Genomic DNA, 20,419 nt, shown 5'->3' on the forward strand with positions numbered 1-20,419 from the left:
CCTGTGGGACCCAGTGGCACAGTCTCCTTTATCACCTGAGCTGGATGCTCGAGGAATGTTCCTGTGTGGGTTATGAGGGCCCTCCTGTTGTAATTGAGTCTTGATTGTTATTGGCCCATTCGTGCATGGGGTCGATTTATATGAGGTAGGTTGTTAGTGAATCAATAGGAAAGGGTGAGGGGTGTTCACCAGATTGATACAGGTTCAAACTCAGTGCCAGCGCTGGGTCTGAGGGTACTCAGCAAATGATCCAGGGTACACCAAGGCTAGCTGCCATCTGCCAGGTGCCTGTAGACCTTTGTGGTTGGGCATGTTCTCCAGTAGTCATCAGCGTGAGGCCAGCAGAGTTTACCAGTCCCACACTGACCAAGATTTGGCTCTGTGAAGAGAGAGTTCGGCACCGGCTGGCTGACTATGTGGATCAAGCCAGACCACAGTGTATGAGCTGTTGTGGAGATGCTGACCACACAAGCAGAATTTACCTCAGCAGGGTCCAGTGCTACGAAGATCTCCCTTTTGATACATTGCTTGTGAAGTTTATTGGATCCTTCTCTGATATTATCTGGGACTGGCCACTGAGTGTATTTGTTCTGGAGTCTCTTTGGGAGAAATGCTGGTTCAGGTCAGTATCAGATCCTGCCTGTGACTGGCCCTGAGCTACCTGTTTTCAGCTATTAAGCAATTCAGTTTGTGGGTGCCTCTGCTGGGCCTGAGTGTGTGCAGTAAGGACCAAACTGTGTACCAAGTCATACTTTTACTGGCATTGGGCCTGGGGCCAGGTCAGCAAAAGTTCCAAGGCACTCTGAGTTTTCCTCTGCCTACTGGATGCCTGTTAGGCTCAGTCACTGGCTCTGTGAAGAGAGGGTTCTGCACCGGTCAGGCATGCAAGAGGAAAATGGGCCTTGTCCTAGAGCCACATAACTCAGTTTCTTTCAGATTCTGACAAGAACCTGATCTCAGCAGGGTGGACTTCTGGGAGTCAGGATGATGTGGCTAGTGCAGTGGTTGGCAAACTGTGGCTCGCGAGCCACATGCGGCTCTTTGGCCCCTTGAGTGTGGCTCTTCCACAAAATACCAACTTCTGCGCATGGACCATGAAGTTTTAATTGCATTGTACATGCGCGCCCGCATGTGGTATTTTTTTTTTAAAATATATTTTATTGAGTTTTTACAGAGAGGAAAGGAGAGAGATAGAGAGTTAGAAACATCGATGAGAGAGAAACATCAACCAGCTGCCTCCCGCACACTCCCCACTGGGGATGTGCCCGCAACCAAGGTACATGCCCTTGACCGGAATCGAACCCGGGACCCTTCAGTCCGCAGGCCGACGCTCTATCCACTGAGCCAAACCGGTCTCGGCGCGCATGTGGTATTTTGTGGAAGAGCCACACTCAAGGGGCCAAAGAGCCACATGTGGCTTGCGAGCCATAGTTTGCCGACCACTGGGCTAGTGGATCTCCCATGAGGGGGATATGCCAGTAAGGTTTGAGGGAAGGTAGGGGGAGTGGTCACTGCCCAGAGCCATACAACTTAGACTGTCTTGGATTCTGTCCAGACCTCAGCAGGACAGAGCCACCAGGGTTCGGAAGGGTGGGGCCACCAGGAGCCTGGAGAGTGGGATTGCAGATCTCCTGAGGTGGGGGGGTTCCAGTCAACTTCATGGGAAAGTCGGGAGAATTCAAAGCCATACAACTCAATCCTTGACAACCCCTGAACCTTTCCAGAATTATATACCTTGACCAAGATAGTTGACTTCTCAGCAGGGAGCAAGCTTCCTGGGTAGGGCAAGAGGGAATTTAGTAGGTAGGGCTTTACTTTCCACTAGACTGATGCCATTTGGAGGGGAGTGCTCCACCCAAGAAAGATGGTGTCTGAAGTTTGCACAGAGATCCTAGTAGCTGTCCCTTCAGCTCTCTTCCCAGAACCACAAACCCCAGTCTCTCCTTTAGTCCACTCCACCCTTTCTCTGCTGGAGCCCAGGGTGAGTCACTCCAAAAGAGATTTTGTGCCTTAGGCCAGTGGTTGGCAAACTCATTAGTCAACAGAGCCAAATATCAACAGTACAATGATTGATATTTCTTTTGAGAGCCAAATTTTTAAACTTAAACTATATAGGTAGGTACATTGTTATTAACTTAATTAGGGTACTCCTAAGCTGGCCTTTGCTAAAAACATCCTCAATCTGATTGAGGTACATTCACTGAGGTCAACCCCTTCCAACTCTCCCATCCTCACTCATCTTGTGTGCTTGTTTCAGATAGACGAGTGTGGATCGAGAGTTGGAAGGGGTCAAACTCAGCGTAACGTACCTCAAAACAATGTAACTCCTCTGCGCTGCGTCTCCCTTCACCGACACCCCCCACTTCTTCTAAGGCCACTTCTTCAAAATAGACTAGCCCAGGCCAAAAACTGACTTCTGCGCATGGGCCACGAAGTTTCAATCACACTGTACCTGTGCGCGCGCACGTGGTATTTTATGGAAGAGCCACACTTAAGGGGCCAAAGAGCCGCATGTGGCTCCCCAGCCGCGGTTTGCCAACCACTGCCTTAGGCAGTGATGGTGAATCTTTTGAGCTCCGCGTGTCAGCATTTTGAAAAACCCTAACTTAACTCTGGTGCCGTGTCACATATAGAAATTTTTTGATATTTGCAACCATGGTAAAACACAGATGTATGTTTTTGATATTTATTTTATATATTTAAATGCCATTTAACAAAGAAAAATCAACCAAAAATATGAGTTCGCGTGTCACCTCTGACATGCATATCATAGGTTCGCCATCACTGGCCTTAGGCCTTTAAAAAGGCACGTGTGGCCGAAACCGGTTTGGCTCAGTGGCTAGAGCGTCGGCCTGCGGACTGAAAGGTTCCAGGTTCGATTCCGGTCAAGGGCATGTACCTGGGTTGCGGGCACATCCCCAATAGGAGATGTGCAGGAGGCAGCTGATCAATGTTTCTCTCTCATCGATGTTTCTAACTCTCTCTATCTCTCTCCCTTCGTCTCTGTAAAAAATCAATAAAATATATTTTATATATATATATATATATATATATATATATATATATATATATATATATATATATATATATATATATATAAAGGCTCCTGTGTCTCTAGCCAACTCCTATCGCTCCCTGGTAGACAGAATCTCCACTGATTTTCACAGCCATATGTTACGTGGGCCCCTACTTTTTCCTCTGATGCTCTGGTTTTAGATCCCATGCTTATCAGGGGGAACTCATCAAAGTTGAGACATTCCTCTGGAATCTCAGCCACTACCTGTTGGAGCAGGGACAGTCCTTTTCACATCTCTGCCCTTCTACCAGTTTCGATGTTCCTTCTTCTGTAAGTCTTGGTTATAAGCCTTCTCTTCAGCTGGTTATTCAGGTTGTTTGCTCTATATTTTTGTTGTAATTCCAATGTGGTCCTGGGAGGAGGTGAGTGCAACATCAAACTAGTCTGCTATCACCCTCAATCCTCTGCTATAGTATTGCATCATCTTTTGTTTGTTTGTTTGTTTGTTTGTTTGTTTGTTTTATGATCAGGAATGAGTCGGCAATAGGGTTGGCATTTAGAGAGTACACTTTCTTTTATGTTACAAACCCAAAGGATACCATAAGATGGCAATTTTAGAGCAAAAAAGAGCCCAGCTTGTGAGTCACACCTATGTGTGGATCTAACACTTGATAGCTGTGACTTTGAACAAGGGTCAAATGAATCAATACTCATTTTTACAGACAAGTAATCTGAAGACCAAAGATGTGAACTGACTTTCCCAAGGCCATTTACCAACTCTTCTAAATTTAAATCAGGTGTTCTGTCAATTATATGCTGTCCTATTTGTACAGGTATTTGTTGACACTACGGAGAATAAAAGGGAATTTTTTTAAAAAGCATTTATCAATTGCTTACAATGGAGTAAACAAAAGCACAGTGCACATATTATCCAATTTAATCCTTACCAGAATACTTTGGTATTGGTGATGTGTTAATAAACAATGAACAATTATGTTAGCTGAGATTCTTAAGCTAGCTCAAAGTCATAGTTGACATGTACAAGAAGCAGCATTTAGATTTATACTTGAATCATTGTGAATCTATTTACTCTGCCATCAAATCATTGTGCCATATTCTTTATTCAATTTATGTTATTTTATTTAATGTTTACTTATTTTAAATTGGCATATTTCATTTTTTCATATTTAAAGTTTCTTCTCTATCTAAAGCTTAAATTCATCTCCCCATTCCTTGCTTTGCATAGCTTTGTTCCTTAATTAAAAATACATCTTACACCCTGACTGGTTTGGCTCAGCATATAGAACATCGGCCTGCGGACTCAAGGATCCCAGGTTTGATTTTGGTCAAGGGCATGTACCTTGGTTATGGGCACATACCCAGTGGGGAGTGTGCAGGAGGCAGCTGAACAATGTTTCTGACTCTCTAACCCTCTCCCTCCCTCTCTGTATAAAAAATCAATAAAACATATTTTAAAAAATATATCTTACATGTCTTTTTAAAAATACTGGAAATTTATTTTGTTTGAAGTTTCTTCAAAACAAAACAAAACAAAAACCTTCGTTGAAAGGCACTTTTCCTCCATCTTGCTGTTATGTATTCTTCCTCTTCTTCTTCTTCTTTTTTTTTTTTTTTTTTTTACCTCTGGGCTTTTCCTTGCATAAGTCTTTTTTTTTTTTTATTGCGTAAAGTATTACAGAGTAGTACATATGTCTCCTTTTTCCCCCCTTGAACTTCCCCCACCCTCCCTACCCCCAGTGTCTTGTGTCCATTGGTTATGCTTATATGTCTGCATACAAGTCTTTCAGTTGATCTCTTACCCCTCCCCCCCCCCCCCCCCCCCCCGCCAACCATCCCCGGCCTTCACGATGTAGTTTGACAGTCTGTTCAATGCTGCTCTGCCTCTGTATCTATTTTTGTTCATCAGTTTATAATGGCCTTTATTATCTATAAATGAGTGAGATCATGTGGTATTTTTCTTTCATTGGCTTATTTCACTTATCATAATGCTCTCCAGTTCCATCCATGCTGTTGCAAATGGTAAGAATTCCTTCTTTTTTACAGCAGCATAGTATTCCATTGTGTAGATGTACCACAGTTTTCTAATCCATTCATCTGCTGATGGGCACTTAGGCTGTTTCCAAATCTTAGCTATGGTAAATTGTGCTACTATGACCACAGGGATGCATATATCATTTCTGATTGGTGTTTCTGCTTTCTTAGGATATATTCTTAGAAGTGGGATCACAGGGTCAAATGGGAGTTCCATATTTAGTTTTTTGGGTTTTTTTAAATATATTTTACTAGGGGCCCAGTGCACAAAATTCATGCACTGGGGGGGGGAGTGTCCCTCAGCCCAGCCTGCCCCCTCTCACATACTGGGAGCCTTCAGGGGATATCCTAGTGATGGCTTAGGCCCGCTCCCTGCTCCCCTTGGGGATAGGGCCTAAGCCACAGTCTGGTCTCCCTTTGTGGGAGGTGACCAGGCTGATCAGGGGAAGGCACAAGCCCCATCACCCTGCTGCTGCAGCCACTGGCAATCACCACAGCCAGCAAGGTTTTTTCATCAACACAGACTCCAGTCCCTTCACCATGAAAAAATGACAACTTTCTTTAGGCATTTTCAAGATGTGTCTTTCATATAATAATAATTTCTTAATTATATTTTTTTATCCTCACCTGAGGATATGTTTCCATTGATTTTTAGAGAATGTGGAAGAGAAAGGGAAAGACAGAGAGAAACATCAAAGTGAGAGGAACACTTTGATTGGTTGCCTCCTGCATGAACCCTGACCTGCCCTTGGTCAGAACTGAACTCAGACCCTGCCATCAGCAGGCCAAGGCATTATCCACTGAGCCAAACTGGCTAGGGCAGGATATGACATTTCTTAGCCCTCCAGCAGAGGAACTTTGTTTTTTTCACCAGGAGTGTGGTGAAAAAACCTAGATCACCTTTTTGGATTCTTATTACCCAAGTTACTAAGAATATTACCAGTGGCATACAGGGAGCTTAGCCAATGAGTGGTCAGAAAAGGTGTTTCCTCTGTAGTTCACACCAATCGCGGGCTTGCCCCACACCCCAGGCCTGATGCCTCTGGCCCAGGCTTCAGGCCTGGGCAGGGGGCTCCCATCTCCCCCCGATCACCGGCTCTGTCCTCGCCCAGGCCTGACGCCTCGGCCAGAGGCGTTGACCCCCATCACCCTTCGATCGCCAGCTCGGCCCCTTGCCCAGGCCTCCCCCATCTCCCCCTGATCATGGTGGCTCACACTGGTAGCTGTGCTGTCCTGCCCTGCCTGCAAAATGCAAATTAGCCGCCATCTTTGTTGGCAGTTAATTTGCATATTTTGCTGATTAGTCAATGGGAAGAGTTGCAAAGGCACAGTCAATTACCATGTTTGTCTATTATTAGATAGGATTGATTTTTTACAGAGAGGAAGGGAGAGGGATAGAGAGTTAGAAACATCGATGAGAGAGAAACATCGATCAGCTGCCTCCTGCATACTCCCCACTGGGGATGTGCCCACAACCAAGGTACATGCCCTTGACCGGAATCGAACCCGGGACCCTTCAGTCCGCAGGCCGACGCTCTATCCACTGAGCCAAACCAGTCAGGCCATTTTTAGTTTTTTGAGGAAGCTCCATACTGTTATCCCAGTGGCTGCACCAGTCTGCATTCCCACTAGCAGTGCACGAGGGTTCCTTTTTCTCCACAGCCTCACCAGCACTTGTCGTTTGTTGATTTGTTGATGACAGCCATTCTAACAGGTGTGAGATGATACCGCATTGTTTTGATTTGCAACTCTCAGGTGATTAGTGACTTTGAGCATGTTTTCATGTCTCTTGGCTTTCTGAATGTCCTCTTTTGAAAAGTGTCTATTTAGGTCCTTTGCCCATTTTTTGATTGGATTGTTTATCTTCCTTTTATTAAGTTGTATGAGTTCCCTATAAATGTTGGAGATTAAACCCTTATCGGTGATAATATTGGCAAATATGTTCTCCCATGCAATGGGCTTTCTTGTTGTTTTGTTGATGGTTTCTTTTGCTGTGCAGAAACTTTTTATTTTGATGTAGTCCCATTTGTTTATTTTCTCTTTAGTTTCCAATACCCTAGGAGCTGTACCAGTGAAGAAATTGCTTCCGCATATGTCTGAGATTTTGTTGTTTTGTTGCCTTTGGATTGCTCCAGTATTTTTATGGTTTCCCATCTTACATTTAAGTCCTTTATCCATTTTGAGTTTATTTTTGTGTATGGTGTAAGTTGGTGGGCTAGTTTCATTTTTTTTTTTTTTGCATGTATCCATCCAATTTTCCCAACACCATTTATTGAAGAGACTGTCTTGACTACAGCTTGATATCTGGTATTGAGATCCCACCTATTTTGTTCTTCTTTCTCAGGATGGCTGCAGCTATTCAGGGTCTTTTTTTATTCCAGATGAATTTTTGGAGAGTTCATTCTAGGTCTGTAAAATATGCCATTGGTATTTTAATGGGAAGTGCATTGAATTTATAGATTGCTTTGGGTAGTATGGACATTTTAATGATGTTGATTCTACCAATCCATGAACACGGTATGTTCTTCTATCTGTTTATGTCTTCCTCTATCTCTTTTTTCAATGTCCTGTAGTTTTCTGAGTAGAGGTCTTTTACCTCTTTAGTTAAGTTTATTCCTAGGTATCGTAAATTTTTTTGGTGCGATGGTAAATGGGATTTCTTTTTTAGCCTCTCTTTCTGTAAGTTCACTATTGGTGTATAGAAATGCCATAGATTTCTGGGTGTTAATTTTGTATCCTGCTACATTGCCGAATTCATTTATTAAGTCTAATAGTTTTTTGATGGGGTCTTTAGGGTTTTTATGTACAATATCATGTCATCTGCGAATAAGGACAGTTTTATTTCTTCTTTTCCAATTTGGATGCCTTTTATTTCTTCTTCTTGTCCAATCGCAATGGCTAATACTTCCAGTACTATGTCGAACAGGAGTGGTGAGAGTGGGCATCCGTGTCTTGTTCCTGTTCTTAGGGGGAATTGTTTTAGTTTTTGCCCATTGAGTGTGATGTTGGCTGTGGGTTTGTCATATATGGCTTTTATTATGTTGAGGTATGATCTTTCTATTCCTACCTTGTTGAGAGTTTTTATCAAGAATGGTTGTTAGATTTTGTCAAATGCTTTTTCTGCATCAATTGATATGAGTATGTGCTTTTTTTCTCTCAATTTGTTTATGTGATGTATCATGTTTATTGATTTGCAGATATTGTACCATCCTTGCATGCCTGGGATAAATCCCACTTGGTCATGGTTTATGATCTTTCTGATGTACTGCTGGATCCGATGCTAAGATTTTGTTGAGGATTGTTATGTATTCTTTACATCTAGCCTGTATGTTTGACTTTGCAGAAAAGATCTAGCTTTGAGTGATGAAATGGCAAATATCCGTTCTGAGGACCACTCTCTGATGCTTTAATACCTTAGTACCATAGTGTCATTCTGGAAGATCTCAAATACAGATTAACCCAATAGTTATTTGGAGGGGGGTTGGGTTATGAATTAACCTGTTAATCCTCTTTCAAAATGTCAACTGTTGACCATACACATCATTCATATCCAGGAATAGGACTTGTATTACATTCATTCCTTTACCTGATGGGAGAAGAGATGAAATTCTAGACATTAAAGACCACCAGGAACATAGATTCTGAATTTAATCCATTGCAATCATGAAAGTACTTTATAAAAATTGTTGAAGTACATAATGGAGAAATAATGGCTTCTGACTCCACTTAAAGCTACTTATTGATAACATCTCTTAAGTGTGTAAGTATAACATGAAATGTAAGAAAAGAAAAAATTCACATTGCTGGTGGATTTAGTTAAAAAAGAATACATGGTTTTACAACAGATCTGGTTTTGGTGAGCAGGTGATACAATCTTGAAATGCAGCTTCCTTATCTATCACATAGGATAACATTATGTACCTTGCAGGGTTTTTATTAGAATTAAAAGATTTACATTTTTAAAAGAAATTTGACATGCACTTATTAGTATAAAATAGGTACTTTGTAATTTCTAGAAAATAATATTACAATTATGGGTTAGGGTTGAAAATTGCTGTTTTAAATATATTGAAAGGACTCATGAACTGAAATGTCCTCAATGGCTGGGCAAATCAAGTAAATGCTCTGATTCCATTTTAAGAGAAGGACTGTACTAACTACCAATAAACAAAGCCTGTATGCTTTGCGTGAATCCCATTGACCACCAGTTCAATACCCAGGATATAAAGAGATATTAGACAAAATTACTACTTCCCTTATATCTAAGCAATCTTTTAAATAAGACACTATTGATTTTTTACCTAATTAAATATCTAGTAAATCAGTTTCCAGTAACATGTCAGTGTCTCATTAGAAACACATAGAAATATGAGATTAAATATATCAAAATATAAACTTTATTATATAGGTAAATTAAAAAAAAATCTTCAGGTACTTGAAAGTAAAAGATAGTTTTAAAGTTTGGCATTAAATATGAGCTGATATTTCAGTGGCCCATAAAGTTTTCAATACTTTATATATGATTTAGTAGGAAAATAGGTTTCCAAAACAAATGGAGCTGCCATGTGACCCAGAATCTACAGGAGGAAGAGAAACTAAAACTTACATAAAGTGAAATACCTTCAAAGGATGGCTCATCTGACAAAATAGATTATAATACCTAAAGATATTGTGAGGAAGCTAGCCACCTGTCCAAATATTTTGGAATGGCTCAACCTTCAAAATCTATCATTTTAATTCACTATACAAACATATTGAAAGACTAAGAGGAAAAAAAATGTTATAATTTCAAGATATATAGAATACATATCTGATCAAACATAATGTCCATTCATAACTTTAAAAAGCTCCTAATACATTACAAATAGACTCCCTTAACCAATAAAGGGATCCACCAAAACCATTCTACTTAGCATTGTAATGGAAGGTCTATTGTAATAAGAGAAGAAAAAGGTTTTAAAAGGTAAGAGAAAGGAAATAATAAAAAGAAAGTAATCCAATTGTCTTTATTCACACAGAAATTTCAATAACCTCTACCAATTATTAGAACCAGGAAAGTAATAATGTTTTAGGGTAAACAATTAATGGGAAATAAATTATAACTTAAGTAGCAACAGCTAATTTGAAACTATCATAACAGAAATGTTTTTATGTTTAATAACAAAAAACTAAGACCACCTAGTAGTAAATCTAACAAAAGTTGTAACTTTGTGGAGAAAATTGCAAACATTATTGAAGGCAATGTATTAGGGTTCTCCAAAGAAACAGAAGTAACAGGATACATATAGAAAGAGATTTATTATGAGGGATTGGCTCATGCATCTATGGAGGCTAAGTTTCACTATCAGCAGTGTGAAAGCTGGAGGCTCAGGAAAGCTGGTGGTCCAGTTCTGTCTAAGCCAGCAGAAAGAGCACTGCACAGCTCTGCTGGTCTGACTGGCTCTGAGTTCAAGTATTATTCTAAATTCTCCCATTTGACTACACCAGGACTGGTTCCTGCTTAAACCCTGCCCACTGTACTAACTGTTGGGAACTTAGTCCAAGTTCCTCCTTTATCCTCTGCTCACTAGTAACAGGTGTTGGGTTTGAGCCCCTCTGCCTGGGGCTGGACCTCCTAGGACATTGGGTCTTAGATGGAGAAGCCATGAGAGGTCGTGGGTGTATAAGAATGAGTCTTTATTGCAAAAGCCAGTGGCCATATAGCCATCAAGCAAGAACAGTCCTCACAGAAAATTCCATACAAGCAGGCAGCTGGACACCAGCTGGTGAATAGATACATCTTTCCCACAAAGCAGCATCAGTTTCTGTACCCACTAGACTCACTGCCTCACATCCTAGTGGTACCTGAGCTCTTCGACTCAGCAGCTTCTCCCGTTTCTCCTTCCCAGCTTCTCTCTCTAGCAGACTTCTTCACACACTCCATCCTAGCTGCTCTCTCATGATACTCCAGCAGACTTCTCACTCCTGCCTCAGCCTACTCCAGCTAACTAGCTGGTCAGTAACCTACTTTTACACTATGTAGACAAAGAAGGCTTCATGCCAACAGTGACATCAATCATATTTGCTACAGAAAGCACAGTGCACCTTGTGTCCTTGTACCCACTCATGGTATTTTGGCCTGATTAGGATTCCCAGGCTCAGAGGCTGATAAGGGTCCCCAGGCTCAGGGAAGCCTTGACCAGCTGGTGCACTCTGGTTCTAATCAAAATCCACAGGCCTGAGAAACAGGGCAGGCAATAGTGTTAAGTTTCAGTAGGAGTCTAATATCTTGAGAATCAGGGGCACCAATGCCTGAGAGCAGGAAAAGATGGATGTCCCAACCCAAGTAGAAAGTGAATTTGCCTTTCCTTCATCTTTTTGCTCTTTCAGACTCTCAAATAATTGGATGAGGCCCATCCACTTTGGTGAGGGCCATCTTCTTTACTCAGTCTACTAATTCAAATGTTAATCTCTTCTAGAAACACCCCTTAGAGATAGAGTCAAAAATAGCTTTCTGGGCATCCCTTAGCCCAGTCAAGTTGACACATAAAATTAATCATCATGGGTCATGAAAGAAGACTTTATTGTATCAGTTATGGATTGTGTTCAGTTGTTCATGACAGGAAACATTAAGAGTGGAGTAATTTTAAAAATTTACTTTACTTTCATATAAAATGAACCCTGGAGGAGGTTGATTTGGGCTAGTACAATGACTACATAATGGTTTCAGGGACCTAAGCTTCCTTGAGCTTTCCACTCTATCATCCTCAGCATATGACTTTTATTATCTTCACTAGAGGCCCGGTGCATGAAATTTGTGCATGGGGGGGGGGTCCCCTCAGCCCAGCCTGTACCCTCTCCAATCTGAGACCGCTCGGAGGATGTCCTGAGGATCAGGCCTAAACCAGCAGTTGGACACCCCTCTCACAATCCGGGACTGCTGGCTCCTAGCTGCCCCCCTCTGCCAGCCTGGTTGCCCCTCTGCCCCCTCTGCTGGATTGGTTGCCCCCAACTTCCCCCCTTGCTGGCCTAGTTGTCCCCAACAGCCCCCACTGCTGGCCTGGTCGCCCCTCACTGCCCCCCTCTGCCGGCCTGGTCGCCCCTCACTGACCCCGTGCTGACCTGATTGCTGCCAACTGTGCCCCCTGCCAGCCTAGTCACTCCTCACTGCCCCCCTGCCGGCCTGGTCACCCCACACAGCCTGCTGTTCAGTCATTTGGTCGTTCCTCACTAACCCTCCTGCTGGCCTGGCAGCCCCATGCAGCCTGCTGCTCAGTTGTTTTGTAATCTGTCACTAACCCCGCTGCTGGCCTTGTCACTCCACTCAGCCTGTTTGGTCATCTGTTCGGTTGTCTATTCGGTTGTGATGGCCCCTGGGTCTTTATATATATAGATAAACAAAGGATGGCTGCTCAGTGTCCAGCATGACATAAGCATTACAAGCTTGAAGAAAAAGTAGGATGAAGGGGGGAGGGAATGTTGGTGCCTCTTTTTAAAGAGCTTTCTTTTGTACCCTGTCCAGCAACTTGCACTTACATTTTATTGATCAGAAATATGTCACATTGGCTTCCCTACCTGCAAGGAGGCTGTGAAATGTAATTTTCCACCTGAGGATATTGCTACCCTGAACAAAATTGGAGTTTTGTTACTTAGGAAGAAGTCAGTATGTGTATTGTATAGGAAACCAGCAGTCCATGCCACATTCAGTAACTGGAAAACTATTCCTACTTTATACATGTGAAGATTCACTATCAAAATGATATTCTTCCCTAACTAGTATATGCATTCAACACAATTTTAATTAAATTTGTTATTGGATTTTTCATAGATATTGAAAAATTCACATGAGAGAGCACACAGCATAGTGATTAAAATCGTAAACTCTGGAGCCCGACTGACTGGTTTCAAATTCAGGCTTTGCCACTTATAAGCTGTGTGACCTTGGACAATTAATTAACCTCTCTGTGCTTCAATCTCTTCATTCATAAAATGAAGATGATAATAGTAGCACTTCATAGAGTTGTTTCCTATAAGGAAAAAAATAGTTACTTTTTTTAAAGCACATCACACAGAACCTGTTATATAGTAAGTGCATTGTATCTGTTAAACATATATTAACATGAAATTTTAAAAAATCCAATAAAATCCAAGATAATTTTGAAGATGTTTAAAGAGTCCTATTACATATCACAAATTCTTACAAAATGGTATTAAAATAATGTATTTCCCTGGACGGGAGGCTCAGTTGGTTGGAGTGTCATCCCATACACAGAAAGGGTGTGTACAAAAGTTTGTGGTTTCAATTCCCAGTCAGGGCACATACCTAGGTTGCAGGTTCGATCCCCAGTTACCATGTGCAGGAGGCAAATAATCATATTTCTCTATCTCTCTCTCCCCTTTCTCTAAAAATCATATCCTCTGGTGAGGACACACACACACACACATTGTATTATCAAAACAGAAATAGGCAGACCAATGTAATAGAATTAGAGAGCTCAGTAACTGATGAAAACGCACAAGAGAACTTGGTCCATGACAGAGGAGGCAGTAAAACTCTAAGGAGAAAGGATAAGATTGTAAATAAATGATGCTTGGGCAATTGGCTTCCCATATGGGGAAAAAAATGTATCCCTATTTCATAGCACACTCAAAGATAATTTCAGATACATTAAAGATAGAAATGTAAAAATAAATAATCAAACATTAAATTCATTAGATAAAATTACAGGAGAATATGTCTATAACCACCAGGTATGAAAGGACTTCTTAAGCAAAATAAGCTCAAACTGACAAAGAAAAGATTGGTAATTTGCCTACATAAAAATTTGAAACCTTTGTACAATAAACTAAAAACACTCTGAGAAAATAAAAAGTTGAAATTGGTTAAAATGGCAAATTTTATGTTATGTGTATTTTCCATAATATATTTTTAATCTGAGGCAAATATGGCTAAATATTCACATTTTATATTTAGATACTAGATACTTGGGTTCTATATTATTATTTGAATTTTCTTTATTCTTAGAATAGTTCAAAATTATCAACGTTGCCTTTATTCAGATGAAAACAGCAATATGCAACCTGAAAAAGCTTCACCTATCTGGATATAGAGACTTCATTAGTTTACTTACCAATGACATCACAGTGCATTAATATTAAAATTAATAAATTAAAGCAATCCCAACCCACTCAAATTATTTGTACACTGAAGCAATGCATTCTTTTATGAGAGCAAAAATTTGAAATTCATTTGACTGTCAAGCAGACAAGGGTCATACACCTTGATAATCTCAGCAGTTTGTGGAGAAAGCTACATTTAAATTTTAAAAGGCAAGCAAAACAGACATACTACATTTGCACTGTTCCCATTAGAATTGTAGGCTATGAATCAGCAGAAAAGAGTGCTATACAGGCTACATTCAAGTCTATGTCTAATTGTGTGAAAATTCATATTTTATGTTGTATCCATATATTCTACAGTAAGGAGACATTTTTTTGCCATGAATTTTATAAGAGGAACTTAACTAGAGGTTCATTTTCACCTGTTTGATATTCTTAAAACAATTGAGGGTTATGTTTCTGTAGTAAGACAAAGAATGACTTGGAAATAGTTTTAAGTGTGCAATGTAAATAAGAAGAAATTCTGATCACATGACAGAACTGAATTCAAATTGTGTCCCTTTCATTTATTAACTGGAGAATGTTGAGCAGTTGCTTACTTTGTGTAGGTCTCCATCTCATAATATAAAAAAGGATTAATTTTACACTAGATCTCTGAGGATCAACCATTCTATATTAACAAGGGTTTTTCTTATTTTATAAAGATAAAAATAATTTCAGAATCTTGAAGTAAAAGCCAATTTAAAAGTGTCAGGACTGACTATATACGTGGCAGTTCTCCAAATTAACTTCCCTGTAGAATATAATGTTTCTTAAAGATGCTACTTTGAGACTAAGATATACTATTAAAATTCAACAATAACCACAATTCTTTCCAACTTTAAGAGCACCAAAATATGTTTTTCAGAGGAGAATAATATATTAGTGATATTGTTTATAATTGCCAGAACGAGGTGTTAATAGGTTGTTTTTTTTTTTAATATATTTTTATTGATTTCAGAGAGGAAGGAGCCCAAAACCCAGGCATATGCCCTGACCAGGAAGCCAACCACAACCTCGTGATTCATAGATCAGAGCTCAACCACCGAGCCATGCTGGTTGGGCAATAAGTTGGTTTTAAATCCTCTACAGACTGAGCCATATGTGCACCCTGGCAGACTGCTTCCACCTCCATGGTCATGGTACACTACTGACCCATAGTCCATTGACCAGAACTAGTCACTTGGCCCTCCTCTACTGCAAGAGTTCTGGGAAGTATGGAGGGAGCATACTGATTTTCAGTGCTACAGCTAGGCCAGCCAGCTCTGTGACCCTGACTGGGCAGGACATTTCCAGTTAAGCTTATGTGTGTAGCTGGGAAGGGTGGGATGTGTAGTATATAGCCTGAGAAAAAGCTCAGGCGTTCAAACTCTATTGGGTCTGACAGAGACCATGGAGATAGTTAAGGTACACATACAGGCATATCTTGTTTTATTGTGCTTTGCTTTATTACACTTCACGAATGTTGCTTTTTTTTTTTTTTTTTTTTTTAGCAAGAACCTCCACCAGCAAAAGATTACTCCCTTTATTGCGATACTCACTTTATTGCAGTGATCTGTAATGGAGCCGCAATATCTCCAAAGTATGCCTGTGCTTTAATGGACAAGATTTTCTAAATAAGGCTGCAGGATATTTTTTTTCAGAGAGGTTTCAGGAAAAACATTGCATAAATTATAGCTTAGAATCAGTGGGATTAAGTTTTGATTGCTTTCAGGGCCTCTTTCTATTCTCAGAATTCAGTGCTACCTTCTGGGGTTTGATTGTACCCCAGATAACCTGAATCCTGTCATCTGGAACAGATAAAATTGGGGAAATATGCAGTAATGTAGTGTTTTCAAAATGTGCTTGCTAAGAGTCAGCTGGGACAACTTGTTAACTACATAAATTACCATATCTTTCCCCCAAGAAATTCAACTTCAGTACTTCTGGGTTAGAGCCCAGATCTCTGTAACAAGTACATTAGGTGATTCTTATTTTCAGGCAATTTTGGAGAACACTGTGGTAGGTATAAGAGTACTGTACACTCTCCATAGTTAAAAAAAAACACACACACATATTTGACTCTATTTAAACTTTTAAGTTCCCTGAGTCTGGAGAGAGAGAAATTTTCAGCCATCCTAGTAGCATGTCATATCCTGCCTTTGCTAGATTACTAAATCCTCAATAATGGGGAATTTCTGCCATATTCATAAACTTACCACTTCTAACTACATTGTGCCCATCTTGATTCAGCATCACCAGAGTCTAGCCCCATATATTTTCTCCTGTTAGGTCTTCTAGTTCATTCAATGTATAGTCACCTTTCCCTTCTTTTTCCAGCACAATACTTTTCCCAATGTGACTTTACCTTATTTGTGTGTTGGCCAGAAAGGGAGGTGGGGATTGATTCTAGGAGGATCTGGAATTGTCTTGCAAGGCAGAAGAAATCTGTGCTACTTCAACAGAGGGCAGTGGACCACTTTTGCAGTCCCAGTGGGTTCAGGGGAATCTGGGAATTCAAGATATCAAGTATTATTTTTTAATATATTTTTGTTGATTTCAGACAGGAAGGGAGAGGGAGAGAGAGATAGAAACATCAATGATGAGATACAATCATTGATTGGCTGCCTTCTGCACACCCCACACTGGGGATTGAGCCTGTAACCTGGGCATGTGCCCAGACTGGGAATCGAACCGTGACGCCCTGGTTAATAGGTCAGTGTCAACCACTGAGCCACGCCAGCTGGGTGGATTTCAAGTATTCTTGAAATGTCCTCATCCCAAGATCCAGAGTCCCTTTCCCTTCCTATGGTTGGCCTGTCTTCAACACAGGGTTGAGAATTCCAGCTTCTCAAGCTCCTCTACTCTTAAAATTAAGTCTGAACCATATCCTCAGGTTTTTCTGCCCTCCAGCTGGAGAAGATGAGTTTCTTTTTTTGCTGCCAAGGAAGCCCTCTGATTTTCATGATTTGCCTTAAATGGGTGATTAACCCTTATCCTTTCATTGTTTTTCTCCAGTGCATCAAAAATATCCACAAAAGTTATCCAATTCCATATTCCTTATAATTACTACTCACCTTATACCTTCCAAACAGCTGAACTATTGTGCACACCACTGCATTCCTTTCCATCCTTTATCTCATTTCAGTTTACCACCAGTGGATTGCACTGCTATATCACGTTAGTGACTATTAATATGCCTTCTACCACCACAGATGAAGTCCTCCTATCTATATAACCAGGGAGTAATCTAGCTCTAAAATCTCATATTTGAGACTGCTTCTTAGGACTTATACTAATATGAATTGTCTTGAGTCATGTTTCCCAAGAAAACAAATAGTTACATACAGGATGTTTATTAGAGAAATGATCTCAGTAGAAGCACCTTTAAGGGAGTTAGGAAAACCAGATGAGCAGAGGGGTGATTTAAACCTTGATATGGTTCAGTCAGGCTTCAGGTTCTCCCATAGGAATCTCTGGAACTGGAATTTTCTTTCATAATTGTCTTGAATTAAGGCAAGGGAGCCAGGTCTTTGTCCCCCAACACTAACCAGTAATTAGATGCAAGTTTCGTCCTGGGAGGGCATGTAACTTTGGGCACTGTTGCATTTTTAGGGCAAGGGCAATTTCCAGAGAGGGACTCAGCTGTGAGTCTTAATATCCCCACTACCAGCAAACAGGGAAAAGAGTAGTTTGGTCGTCCTGATGGGGATATCTGACTGGAGAACTGCACCACATACTATAATTTATAAAGAGGCTAGCAGTCTGTTATTATAGATTGTATTGTAGTTAAGGCAGTTTTCTCTTCAAGCTTAAATATGTTTTCAATAGAACACTTTAAAACAGAATGAGCTGTTTAACTATATTTTTTCAGTCAATAAATATTTATGGAATGCTTACTATGCCAGGCACTATGATAGGCACCGTGGGTACAACAATAAATATTATGTAATTGAGAGAATAAAACCATCCCCTTTAGTCCTGCCAGATGGAGACTGAGAATTAGAATCATCCTTGACTTAAAATTTACTCATTATAAACATTGTTTTGAAAGCTTCAGCTGCATTTTTCTATAGTTGAGGGAAAGGCCATGAAGAAGTGTCTGGCTCAGCAACCACATTATTTCCCATTCCCAATCAGCTAAAAAAATCCAAAAAGGAAGAAGGTATTAAGGAGAAGAAGAGGAGCAACAAATACTTCCCTGTATAATATAATGAACTAGCATGAATGTGAGGGAGGCTATCTTGTAAACTATGAGGCAGTTGATTCTCTCTCTCTCTCTCTCTCTCTCTCTCTCTCTCTCTCTCTCTTTTTGCTTGGTTTTATTAAGGTGTAATTTACATTGAATAAATTTCTTCAATTTCAAGTGCACAATTTGATGAACATTGGCATATTATTAATCATGTAAACATCACCAAAGTCAAGATATAGAACATTTCCATCACCCCCAAAATTACCTTGTGCTGCTTTCTACTCTCTGTACTCCCTACTGATCCAATTTCTGACACTGTGAGTTTGCCTCTTCTATAATAACATATAAATAAAATTATACACTATGTAGTCCTTTGTACCTGAATTTTTTACTTAGCTTAACCCCTTTGAGATTCATTAACAAAAATCATATGCAAATATTTATAGCTTTATTCATAATAGCTCCAAGCTGGAAATAACACAAATGTACATCAACTGGTGGAAAGATAAAGGAAATGTGTGTTATACTCATACAATGAAATACTACCCAGAAATGAAGTGGACAAACAACTGATAAACACAATAAGAGTCTATGTGTATACTAAGTTATGGGTTTGTTTGTTTTTACTGATAAATTCAATTTATAAACATAAGAGAATAAAATCAGTCAGTCTCTTGATACAACTATGTGTTAAAATAGGAACTTGGATAGTTGACAGCAGGAAATGATAAATCGCTACTACTCTTGTGTCCTATGAGAGTGATGCCTCTTGCTAACCTATCTTATATCTTCACAACTTCTCTTATAACCAACACTAGTGGCCTCGTGCATGAAATCGTGCACATTGAGAGGAAATTAATTAGAAGAAATATTTTAATATCACTATTCGTCCTTTCTTTATAATAGAAGTGTCAATCAAATTCATGATTAACAATGACAGATTGAAACACACACATGCAATTGGTGCCAGCGAGAGCTGTATATGTATCATGCATGCATGGGTCAACTTAGCCTTTTATTAGACTACTTAATTAGACTGCTTTCTGATGTAGCTAAACATTTTCCAGCCCAGTGAAGCACCCTAACTTCTCTTTCAGTTAATTTTCAGCAACACAGCAGTAAATATCAACACGAAGAAGATTATTATTGTAGATCACACAGGAAAAACAAAAGGTAAAATACATTTTTCTTATTGATCAGGTATTACAAATGTGTGGTTATCCCCCCAACACACCCAAAACCCCAATCCTGCCCTCACCCTCACCCTCTGTTGTCTGTGTCCATTGGTTATGCTTATATGCATGCATATAAGTCTCTTGGTTGGAGAAACCAAGATGGCGGCATAGGTAAACACCAGAAATTGCTGCCTCCCACAACAACTTCAAAAATACAACGAAAAGACAAAATGGACATCATCCAGGACTACAGGAAGGCTGGCTGAGTGGAAATTCTACAACTAGAAAGAAAGAGAAAAGCACACTAAGACTCAGAGGAGCTGCAGAAGTAAAGTGCAGAGGTACGGAGGCTCGAGTGCACGCGGAAAGGGGATGGCGCCTGAGGATGCGGCTGTCTTTTTGAATCGGGAGGGAGTCACAAGCTCCTGAATGCTCTGAACTCCAGTTCCTGGAAGTCTCTGGGGACCCAGGACTCATACAGGGAGAAACTGGACTGTCTGGCAGCAGGCAGAACTCAGAACTTGAGGGCGGCTTTCCCTCAGAGGTGCTTGCAGCGATTACCGGGACACTGAGACACAGGGCCCCTTAGGGCAGGGCTGAGGATCAGCCATAGCTGCTTGCTCCGCCCTGTTAATTCCCTGAGACCCCCCGCCCCACCCAGGCTGCAGCAGAGGCTTTTGCATATGAATGCCCTGGCCCTTTGCAATCTGAAAATTACCTAACAAATTGCAGCTGGGCCAGACAGACCCAGAACTTCCAAGAGAAGGCCCAAGGCCCCACAGCAGCTTGCATTGCTTCACAGCTGGGCCTCATCTGGCCACCACCAAACCCCCCAAAAAGGAAGGGGAATCTGCAGATCTCTTCATA

At 40.6% G+C, this 20,419-nt stretch overlaps 1 pseudogene; it reads left to right on the forward strand.

The window, feature by feature from the left end:
• The first annotated feature begins 245 nt into the window (after positions 1 to 245).
• The window catches only part of LOC132224530 (neuronal membrane glycoprotein M6-b-like), a 159,871-nt pseudogene continuing 139,697 nt past the window's right edge, over positions 246 to 20,419 (forward strand).

Source organism: Myotis daubentonii, chromosome X (genome assembly GCF_963259705.1).
Source record: "Myotis daubentonii chromosome X, mMyoDau2.1, whole genome shotgun sequence".
NCBI classification, from domain to species: Eukaryota; Metazoa; Chordata; class Mammalia; order Chiroptera; family Vespertilionidae; genus Myotis; species Myotis daubentonii.